This window comes from Falco cherrug, chromosome W (assembly GCF_023634085.1).
Source record: "Falco cherrug isolate bFalChe1 chromosome W, bFalChe1.pri, whole genome shotgun sequence".
NCBI lineage: Eukaryota > Metazoa > Chordata > Aves > Falconiformes > Falconidae > Falco > Falco cherrug.
The window spans coordinates 17927395-17939469 of record NC_073719.1 but is presented as its reverse complement, the minus strand read 5'-3'; the positions used below and the strand labels follow the sequence as shown (position 1 = coordinate 17939469).

At 42.0% G+C, this 12075-nt stretch overlaps 1 pseudogene; it reads left to right on the top strand.

Moving 5' to 3' along the window:
- The window catches only part of LOC129734560 (ankyrin repeat domain-containing protein 26-like), a 63667-nt pseudogene that overhangs the window by 35457 nt on the left and 16135 nt on the right, over positions 1–12075 (top strand).

Sequence of the window (12075 nt, the reverse complement as noted above, 5' to 3'; positions counted from 1 at the left end):
CCATAAAAAGAAATCCATACAATTACATCAGTTCTGATTCTGAATCAAAGAATGAAAATAGCTTCTGGACAGGGTCTTGACTACTAATTCATGTGCTGTGCTATCTGCGTGGTGTGTCTTCATTGCCTTTCACTAAAATTCCTCTTTCCTGTGAAACCAGTTGTGTTTGTGGGTTTGGGATCTTTTTTTCTTTCCTCTCCTTGTTCGCAGATCCACTTGATTTTTTTTCTGGTGGTGTTACAACGAACATTGTGCAGTCCTCCTAACGCTTTGTCCATCAGTAATGTTTTCACTTTTTTCTTGTTCCTGTTTTAAGAGACACTATTGTTTTCTTTCTAAGGGCTGTATTTTTGTTATGTCTTGCATGATGAGTGAATTCAAAGTACTTTCAATGGCATAATACACTTTGTAGTGTAATTTTGTGAAAATGCTTCTCTATGAATTAAAAAAAATCATTTTATATTATTTCAGGGGTAAACCCTGAATTAATCAATCTTGGATGTGGTGTTTCTGTCTTCTAGAAATACATGAAGCTTAACTTTGTTTTTATAGGTTAAGAAGGCAAAAAGCAAACAAAGATGTTCAAAAGTGCAGGCGGTGGCAAAACAGGAATGTGTGGATAAATTAAATAACATCACTAATCGGCAAATGAAACAAAAGATTACTGTAAGGAAGAATGACTGTTTGAAAATGGAGAGTGAAAACACAATAGAAGAAAAAGACAAAAGGAGTTTTTCATCTGGGGAGAGCTCAAAATTGATTAAAGTGCCAATGAAAGGGTAAGCTAAGGAAATAATCTCTAGCTCTTATTTGTAGTGCTATGTAAGTGTCTTAGGTTTTCTGATACTGTGGTAGTTGAAGTAGTTTCCTCAGTGGTGAAAGCCATAGTGAGTAGTCCACTGCTTCTCAAAAAATGAAGAAAAATTCTTTTTTGACAAAATGAAGCGCACGATGGAGGTTCAAATTTATTGCCTGCTCTAAAAAAAGAAAAGGGGAAACCAAAAGAAAACCCCCACCTAAATTCCTGTGATTTCCATGTCAACACTGAGGTAAAATGCATCTTCAAAACCAGAACTGAAGACTGGAGAAAGCAGTTATTTTTGTAGGAAAAGGCCACCTAGAAAAGAAAAGTAGGAACTTGGGGTTTGCTACTCCTCCCTTTTCTAGGTGATTTTAGTGATCTCTGTGCAGTTGGTGTTTTCCTTTTCATTAAGTTAATATGCCCTTTGTCAGGAGAGGGGAAAAGATGATATTACCAAACCAATCTCAAAAGTCTAAAGAAGGCACACGTATTTTTATGCAGACCTAAGCAGGAGCTTTTTCTGTCTGTCCTTCAAAGGAATCTCTGCTCTAGGTGCTTTCTGTACCGTGGCTATTGGGTATAGTCCAGCTTAACCTGGATCTAGCTCAGATTCCACGTGTCCCCCTCACTCCTAGGGGAAGGGTTTTAAATACTTGGGCATATTCCACGATCTTTACAGTCAAGTCTGTGATTTTATCATAGATATTTTTTGTCTCGGTTGTTTCTGGACATCATCTTAAGTATGTCTGTTTCACAGAAATATTTTTTATAAACCTATTCACTTGGTGATTTTTTTTCTTTCTTTCTGTGTAATGCAGTAAAATTGCCCTGAATGCCAAAGGTGCAAAGGAAAGTAAAAGACAGCCTTCAAAGCAGAAGGCTCATCAGCAGATGAGCTCTTCCAGTGGCAATCATGGTCAAGTACCGGATGAGAGCACTTCCAGTGAAACATCTGAGGATGAAGGAAGGTGTGCATATAAGGAATGTTGAAAATAAAACTTACTTAATGATAAAAATTGGCCTGAGAGCTAGAGGCTAGTTTGGGTTTTTGTTGTGTGTTTAGGTTTTTTGTAAACCTGACGCCTATGAAGATTCTTGTTCTTTCATGTGACCACCTGATGTTCTTTCTTGTTCTTTCTTGTTCTTTCCTGTGACTACCTGATGCGCTTTGTGTTGACAAACACTTCACTTTTGTTTAGAGTGCTTTTGAACATGCTGGCCAAGTCAACAATGAGGTCACGTGCACAAATTCTGATTAATTACATGAGTGTGTGCACAGGCATAGAAGTATTTCATGTGTTTAAAAAGGGTGAGGTATCTCAGTTTTTTTCACTGCAGGTACCTCAGGATTTTTTTGCCCTGCTCCCCGCTCCACCTTTTCTCTTGCAGCTGTTCCCTCCTGACTTCTTGCCCACCCTGAACTTACTTGTGTGGGTTGTGGCAAAGTGCGAAAGAGAAGTTGTTGACACTGTTCAGCCCTAGCTAAAAATCTGGTGTGTTAGCAACACTGTTTTGGTCAGAAATCTAACGCACAGCCCTGTGTGGGCTGCTGTGAAGAAAATAAACTGCATCCCAGCCAGACCCAGGACACCAGAGAATCCAAAATTACAGTTCTTTGACCTGTAGGAGAAGGATTCTCAGTACTGAAGGGAGCTGAACCCCTGGTATTAAACAGGGAATGCACGTAACCGTATAGCTCCATGTCTGTAGCTGTAAGATTTCTGTCACTTTGCGTGAAGTTTAGGGAACAGTTATTTCAACTGTTTGCTTAATATCTTGCGGAAAAATTAGCCTTCCAGTAGACATTAATAGCACACAATAATTGTTTCAGTCTTGAACTATATCTAGCAAAGTTACTATACCAGATTTTAGTTTAATTCAGTTCTGCAATTAAGTTTTCAAAGCTACAGTAGGTATTATTCATAATGCAAAGTAAGCATTTCAGTACTGAAATATATTTCTGTTTTCTAGACCTGCAGCAACAACCAGGAGTGAAAGGAACGAGGTACTGTAAAACTAGTTTCTTGGTAAACAGTCTCTATCAGCTTTTAATCACTTCGATGGGAGCAGTGTTTATGTAGTGATCAACCAGATGTACAAATTGCTGCTGGTACGCAGCTTTATTGTATTTGAGACAAATCTGTGGGCTGTGAAGGAGAGAATGAATCATTCCTGCATTTGTAATGGTCTGTAATACTAGACAGTGGAATTACAGAAAGTACTGTATTTTTTGTAGGTCAGCATACCAATGGAAGTAACTGATGGCCCTGGTTTAACTCACTCATCTGACCCAACTTCAGAGGATGTCCGGTTAGAAGCTTCAGCCTACAAGGAGACTATGCTGCTGTTGGAAGAGCTTAGCGTGGTTCATAGGGGTATGTTTTCAAGTCTCTGTCTTCAGCTGTTACAAGTTCCCCTTAAAACATGATTTCTTTGTAGGCACTCCTAAGTATTTTAATTTCATATTTTGATATAGTATCTCTTTGTGACTAGAGATCCCCCTCAAAAGCTGTGAAACTGTCACCTAACCTGAGATGTTGCCTGCATTACCAGCCGATGTGCCTTACGTTATCATTGGTTCTCTGTCTAGTCAGAGCTGGAGAAGCAGTTTCTTGCAAAGTACAGTTCAGCTCCTTCTAATGCGGTCATCAAAAGTCAGCAAGAGCTTTTTCTTCTTTATATCCCCTTGATGTGGTTTAAGCCCAGCCACACCTAAACACCTAAGCACCACACAGCCACTCACTTGTTCCACCCCAGTGGGGTGGGGGAGAGCATCGGAAAGGGAAAAGTGAGAAAACTCATGGGTCGGCACGAAAACAGTTTAATAGCAAAAGCCACGCACGCAAGCAAAGCAAAGCAAGGAATTCATCCAGCACGTCCCATGGGCAGGCGGGTGTTCAGCCATCTCCAGGACAGCAGGGCTCCGTCACGCATAACAAATACTTGGGAAGACAAAGTGCCATCACTCTGGATGTCCCTCCCTTCCTTCGTCCTCCCCCAGCTTTATATGCTGAGCATGATGCCGCGTGGCATGGCACATCCCTTGGGTCAGCTGGGGTCAGCTGTCCCAGCCATGTCCCGGCCCGGCTCCTTGCGTACCCCCAGCCTGCTCGCTGGTGGGGTGGGGTGAGGAGCAGAAAAGGCCTTGGCTCTGTGTGGGCGCTGCTGGGCCATAACGAACACATCCCCGTGCTACCAACCCTCTTTGCGGCACAACTGTAAAACATGGCCCCGTACCAGCGACTGCGAAGAAAATTAACACTATCCCAGCCACAACCAGCACCCCCCTCAACAGCTAATGACAAAGAGTACAGCAAAATAATGGCTTTGCTTAAAAATAGTAAGTACATATATATAACAAATTTCAACTGTCATAAGATGCTTGCATATGTGCACAAGGCATTATATAAACATAAGCATCACTTACTAGGGCTCTTAAACTATGCTAAAATTTCATTAGGCAAGTGTTAACCTTGGCCGAAGGCCAAACTCCCCCCCCAGTGCTGCCACTGCCCCTCCTTGACAAAACGGGGCGAAAAAGCTGGTGGGTCAGTGTGAAGGCAGGGCTGTCACTTCCCAGTGACTGTCACTGGCAAAACAGACTCCACCGATTAAAATACATTTGGATAGTGAGAAACAAAGACCCCAAACCTGAGAAGGACACGTCGGCACCCCCCCTGCTCAAGCTCTGCTGCGCTCCTTCCCTGCCACCTCCCCAGGCAGCGCGGGGAGGCTGCGGTCGGCAGTCGGGACGTAGCAGTTTCTCTGCTGCTCCTTCCTCGTCCCTTTTCCCTGCTCCAGTGTGAGTCCTCCCCCAGGCTGCAGTCCTTTGGGGAAAATCTCCTCCAGCCTGGGCCCTCCATGGGTCGCAGGTCCTTCGGGAAGGATCCGCCTGCTCTGGCACGGGGTCCTCCGCAGCACTGCGCTGTGGGTATCTGCTCCAGCATGGTTCTCTCCGGGGCTGCAGGGGAATCTCTGCTCTGGCACCTGGAGCAGCACCTCTCCCTCCTCCTTCGCTGACCTGGGTGTTCGTTTGCGGGGCTGGTTTTCACATGCTTTTCCCCTTCTCTGCCCGTGTGGTGGTTTCGCCCTTTCCTACGTTTGTTTTTCCTGAGGAGCTGCCAGCACGGCTGAGAGGCTCAGCTGTGCCCTGCGGTGGGTCCATTGAAACCGTCCATGGCCAGCACGGGGCGACCCCTGGCTTCTTCTCACAGGGACCTTCCCACTAACCTGCCACCTGCACCTAATGCAGCAAAGCGTTGAACAGCTTATACATTGGGCAGTATTTGTGCAGCTTTGTGTCTTTTCTGTCTCAAAACAGGTTCTGCTACTTTGTTGAAAATGCAAAACATGCTTCTTGAATATGAACAGAGAATAGAACGTCAGAAAAATCGGAATAAAGCGCTCTCAAGAGAAGTGAGGAAATTGGAAGATGAAAGGGAGGAGTCACAGTTCAGAGCGGAGAAGACTCAAGATTTGAAATCCGTGTTGGCTCACCAAGAAGCGGAATGGAAAAGGGGTATCCAAAGCCTTAAGTATGTAAATTGTGGTCTGATAATGTATTATCTTGTCAGTGGTTTTGTTCCGAAAGACACTGATGGTGCAGGCAACAGGATGAGAAGTTTCCAGTCTTTTGGGTTTGGGTTTTTTGAATCCCGTGGGCCAGTTATGCTATGAAGTACATAATGTGAGAGGGGAAAAACGTCCGGATACCAGCTCCATGTACAGTCTTCTGGATGTTGTTCTAACTTTGTTTTCTAGCAAGAAAAGAGCAAGAGAGTGTGTACGGGGAAATCAGATTTATAAGAGAGATCTGAGAGATGGTTGGGTGTGGGTTTTTTTTTCGTTTTGTCCTCGCAGCTTCAGTTGGCCTATAATACTAGGATTTCTGGTAACTCCACCCAGTGCAAGTCAAACCAGAGCTTAGAGCATTTGTTTGCTTACCTGTTTGTTTGTTGGAAAGGTCAAGTTTGGGATTGCCCCTTTCCCCACACTCCTGAGCTAGACCCGGAGGTGTGAGGCTTCTCATCGCTGTTGACATCACGTCAGACAGGGGTGGCCAGCAGGCACCGTAGGCAGTTGAGCAAGGACAGCTGCAGAGCCCTGGCCTGGGAGGGGAGATCTCCTCGTGGTGATCCCCGGTGGGATGGCGTGGCTGGGGAGCTGGCCCAGCAGGGCCAGGCGGCCCAGGCAGAGAGCGAGCTCAGCAGGAGCCACCGTGAGCTGGCAGCTGGGGCGGCCCGCAGCGGCCTGGGCTGTCTGGGGGGCAGCAGTGCCAGGGCACTGGGGGCAGGGAGTGCCCACCCCTCCTCAGGGCTTGCTGAGCTGTGTCTCGAGCCCGGGGTCCGGTTTTTGGCCGCCCAGCCCAGGAGATCTTGCCCAGCCCGTGTGAGGTCGGCAGGGAGATGCCGGGCTGGCGCGGGGGCAGGAGCACCAGCCCTGTGAGGGGAGGCTGCGGGAGCTGGGCCTGGGGGAGTTGGGCCTCCCAGCGCGGGGGAGGGGAGTACGAGGAAGACGAGGCCGGTCCCAGCTTGGCCTGGGTTTGACTTCAGCAGGTGTTCAAAATCCTCAAGCATCTGTCAAGTATAAAGAAGTAGTATTTTCATTCTAAGTGAATTCTCCAAGCAGCGTTAATTTGTACTTTCGAAAGTTACACTTTTTATGAAATTACACTAGAAGTTATATGTAAAGCTTTTTCCTTGCAATATACGCCATTCAAATACAAACGTTTGTCAGTCTTTCAAGTAATTTTAGTGGTGGTTGATTCTTGTTTTGCAGAATTTCTAAAGCAGGCTTTCAATTGGCAGTTCTTCCCTTACGCTGACACTTGATTTTTTAAATTTTTTTTTTTGTTCACTGTTGCGAGTATATGGGAAAAAATAGTCAAAATAATGATCAAACACAAAGCTGCTTGCTTGTTTGGGTACCGTGGGCACACCATGGACCGTTTTTTACCATGTCAGTGCTTATTGCTGATTGTTTCAGTTGGTAAAGAAGCTGACCTTCCATAAGGCTTTCCTTGTAAGTCAGCTTCAAAATGAAATTGCTGTAGTTTCTCCCAGAGGTAGATCCGACTGGGGTTTAAAACTGTTTTTAATCGTATTCAGCTTAAACCCCATGCATTTCTGAATCTGGTTTTGAACACTGACATCCTTCTGGAGTAAACAGAAGCTGCTTGTTCTGCCTGTGGTCAGCAGTTGTTTTAGACTTACAGAAGGCTTGCTGAAAAATTGTTGGGTCTGCCATAGGTAAGTGGCGTGCTGATTCACCAGTATTGCTTCTGGTCACTGAATCCGTAATGTGTAGGCAATGCTCAGTATACTAAGAAAATGTATACTAACCATAGTAAAAGTTTACGATGCTTTGATCTGATGAGACAACAAACTCCTTTTTCAGCAAAATGGCTGTAATATGAAGATGGATTTTTTAAATTTTATTATAGAAGTGTGCACACTGGTGTGTGTTTCCCTATACAAACTTACAAATAACTGATAAATCACTCAAAGTTTTTTTTTCTGTATCTTGTAAACTGATACCATGCACAATGGCATGAAGTTAGAATTCTTTAAAAAGTTGAAAAGTACAGTAAAAATATGAACTCTGAAAACGTTTAACATTTTTTATGGTTTGAGTTGTCTCTGCAAGTTCATCATGTGGAATATCTACTTTTATATCAGTGCTTTTGTTTCTCAAATACTCCGTTAAATCCCAGATCTTCTTTGAAACAAGAAGAAGAAAAGAGGCTCAGAGTAGAAGTGCTGTGTGAGAAAAGGAGAGAAGACCTCCGAAGGAAAGAAGATCAATGTTGTAAAGAGATGGAGGAGAAACAGAAACTTGAGTTACAGTCTAGGAATTTAGAAATGGAGTTAAGAACACTGAGAAGGCTCTTGAAACAGGTCTATTAAATAATGAATTAAACTCTTTGTCTTATTTTCTGCTTCTTTTCAATTGTATTCCAGTATGCCTAGAGAAGGAGGCGCTTTGTTCACGGAAGAGGCGTTGGATAACAGTTGTCAAATTTTGAGAACAGTAGAGTACAGTTGGTTCACAATTGGGTGGTTGGTTTTTTTTTTTTTGCTTTGCAGTTTATTATTCCCTTTTTCCTTTTTCAAAATTTAGGTTTCATTTGTATTTCAGGCAAAGCCTGACCTTTTTTTGAATTACTACAAAACATCCTGTATTTCGCCTTCTTAAATTTTCATAAGAAAATTTAAATTTATTTATTTATAGGTGGATTATCATAACGGTGGGGAATCAAAAATGTTTTCAAGTATGCAAGGGAGAATGGGAAGATGTATTGCTAGCTCTGTTTTTTCTTAAGATGCAAGCAGTTTTATTGTATTACTGCAGGTTGAAGAGGAACGTGATGAAACACAGAGACAGCGCTCTCAGGAAAAGAGGGCCAGAGCCCTTCAAGAAGGAATTTTGAACAACCACCTTGGGAGACAAAAGGAACTAGAAGAAGAGACAAGAAGATCTATCGGAAAAAAATCAGAGGTAAGCAGATTTTTTTTCTAATAAATTACATTTCACCATGTTTGTTTTAAAGTCATAATAAATCTTACATAACTTTTTCTGTTTCTTGATGTTTATTTACTGTTTACCAGTGTAACTTATCTGGGTAAATACCTTTCTTGTTTTCTCTTATGTCTAAAAGTTCTGGAAAGCAGCATCACTCCTGTATGTACCTGAATTACTTGTGCAAGTCGGAAGCTAATAGAAGACACTATTTACCCCATTTCTTAACCTATCTGTTATTTTCCATTTCATAGACATTTTGTCATCGCTTTTTAGGCTTTCTAGCAGTGAAACACCTAGCTACCTATGGCAAGGTTGACCAGGAAGAAAGTTGTTTGACAGTGTTTGTGTTTCCATTGCTTTTATTTTTTAATTAGTTATTCCCTTATTGAACTTACTTCAAGTATGCCTTTCTTTGCCACCTCCACATAACTAAAATTTTATGATCGACTCTCAGCAATGAATTCAACTCTCTGTAAGAGTTAGAGTAACTGGAGGAGAAAAAGCAATCATAAACACTGTATTAAAAAAGATCTTGAAAAGAGTTTACTGAATTTCCTAAAGAATGTGCAGTGCCTTGAAGCCTTTTTGTTCTTGGCTGTGCTGCCCAATAAATGTAGGGTGAATGTGTTTAAGTGGGAAAAAGTTATACATACAATAAAGAGGAAATATACAGGACTATTGCATTCCGGGGGTGATTGAGTCTTATAGCTAACTTTCAGTAATACAAAAGGATAAGTGTTCAGAAGACATTTGAGAAGGAAAATACCCTTTCTGGCCTTGTTTTTACCAGATCTGTAGCACAACTAATTCAACCTTAAAGGCAGTATTATAAAGGCATGCACATACAAGAAAGCGCTGTCATTTTAAAAGCTTTGGTTGCTGGTTTAAGGGGGGAAAAAAACGTAACTGTATATTTGGGATGTTCATTTAGGTTTTAAGGCTATGTTGCACTTCCGTTGGGTACGTACGTTGTACATGTGCATGGGTTCACAGAGTAGCTTATTGCCTGAAACTTCATCTTTGAAGTCATGCTTCGGTACTAGAAATGTTAAAATGCAGTTTATTGCTGCAGGTTTTTTGTAGATTCATTTCCCAATTGGCTCTTTATTCATTTTCCCTGTCATTCAGGAATCCAGCACTGATAGAGAACAGGATCTGTTGTACAAGAATCAGTTACTACAAGATGAGATTGCTATGCTAAGGCTAGAACTCACTCAAGTAAGACTTAGGCACCAGGAGGAACAAGGAAAATATTTAAAGGAAAATGAGACCTTGAAAGAAAAAAATGAAGCTCTCAAAAAGGAACTTAAACTGCACAAGGAAGCATTAAGACAAATGTTTTTTCAGTTCAACGCGGAGCTGGACTTAGTAAAGAGAGAATCTGCAGTGCTGACTTCCAAACTTGAGCAGACAAACAAAAGCAAAGACAGACTAGAGACAGAAATTGAATCATTGCGTTCCTCCCTGAACGCTGCAGTTCAAGAACTTGAACTTCATTTGTCATCAGAAAGCAATGCTGAACGAAGATTTCCCAGAGAACGTGATGAATGCCTTTGCTTGCAAGTCGAGCTCCATCGTGACCTCTCTGACGTGCAAGAAACCAACAAGAGCTTGTCTCTGCAGCTGTGTAAAGCTAAAAGCAAAGCTAATAGGCTAGAAAATGAGCTTCACCAGTTGAAGCAAATGCTCGGAGAAAAAGCTTTGCTTTTAGAAATGACAAAAAAGAATTAAGTCAAGGCCAGTGTCGGGCAAAGGAATGTGATCATGCTCGACAACTTGAGAAAGATCCAGTAAGCAAACTTGTAATAAAACAGGAGTCCCTGCAGGAGCGATTGGCCCAGCTCCAGAGTGAAAACCTTTTTACTCCATCAGCAATGGGAAGAGATGCAGAACAAGAGGATCATGAAAGAAAAAATAGCGGATTATGGGCAGGAGCATTTTAATGACATTTTCAACAAACTTAGAGCTGATACAGAAAAGCAAGTTTATCTAATAGAAGAGCGAAACAAGGATTTAAATGCCAAGCGTACTGATTTAAGGGAACAAGTCTTTAAATACGAGACTGACGTAGTAGAAAGACAGGTAAAGTATATGCGTAGAAAGAACAATTTAAAGTTTGTCCGTTCTTGAAATTAGTTTGTTCCTCCAATGTATCCGGTGTAAGTTACATGCATGGGACCAAAGAATACTCATTTGTTCTGGTTTGTTATGTTTCCCTCGGAATTGCGGAAAGTTTTGGCAACGGGGATATTAGTCCTCAGATCTAAGCAGAGAACAGAAAAAAGGTATCCAAGTCTAAGCTTTGATCAAGAAAGGTGATTCTTCTCTAGAACTTTTTTCCATCTATTTTCCTTAGTCCATGTTATGCCCTATAGAATAGTCTAAAGTATTTGATGGTTTTGATGTAAGTATTGCACTGATGACATGAATGAGAGTGGTATAAAAGGAGGAACCATCCAATACACGAGGGCTGAGAAATGAAGATGCAGAGAAGTGAAGTGGTTGGGGCTAGATTTATATGAAGCTTCTATAGAGGGGAAAAAAGAGGTTCTCTGTAAGCTGCTATCAAGATTGAAGAGTATTAGTAATGTCCAGCTGTTGATTTCTGTATGTGTTTTGAGGGTTCTGAGGGGCCTGCCTGTTCCTCAAAGTTCATGTCAGACGGTGACCTTAAGCTTTCTCTTCTATGATGTGTAGCCACACTCCAGCAGTACTGTCAATCATTGTAAACTGTGACTTGCTTTGTATTCTTACTACCAAAATAATGGGTTCCTTTTGAAGATCATGTGAGAGAGTGTGTGTGTGTATATGTATATAGCTATATATATATAATGAGCTATCCAGATTTTTGTAAACCTAATCTATCAGTATTTCTAAAACGAGCTGAGTAAGAAGACTACAAGAGGATGTGATTCAACATACCCTTAAAGTGTATCTCAAAGGAGCTTTCAGATATTTGTATTCATTTAATTGTATTTGTATAGTGAAGAAACAGAAGAAAGAACAATCTAACACAAAGTCCTGCCTTCAGTCACCGGAGTAATATTTGCAGTCAAACTGTGGCTCTTAGATCACAACAGATTTCTTTGGGTTTTGTTAGGCAAAAAATACCCGATTGCAGTGTGTTCCTGTGTATTGTTCAAGGAAGAACAATACCTGAGCCTTTTTTATGTGTTAGGAAACAGGAATCCTCATGAACAGCTGCTGATAGTCAAAGGTGCTCAGCTGAGAAAGATGATGAGAGGTCATCATCTGTGCAGATGCCTGCTGGTGGCAGGCAAAATTTCATACTTTTGGGTTCAATCTAGACAGGTCTAACCGTATAACAAAATAAGTTAAAGGCATACTTCGTGTTCTTAGAACTTTCTTCATGCTAATTTAACTGTTTCGTTAGGGCATGTTTGGACAACTGCAGCAGGAGCTTGCTGCTGCACTTAAAAAGCAATCTATGCCAGAAGCTTCACTTGAAGTTACTACGCGCTACCACAGTGACCTGGAGAGAGACAAGCTGCGCTTGCAAAAGGAGTTGGAAAAAAAGGTGAAAACTAAGGTAGTTAATGTCTGTAACTATATGAATAAATCTGAGTGTAGCTGTTGAAAGCAGGAGCGAATGTTGTCCTTTTGCACCACCTTTTGCAGTGTTCTTACGAAAACTGAAGTATAGAGGGAACCAGAGGAGCTTTGCAGGAAAGCTGTAGGGTGATTCTGTGTGTGTGTGCATGTCATCTTATCCCCCAAAGTTGTAACCTCAT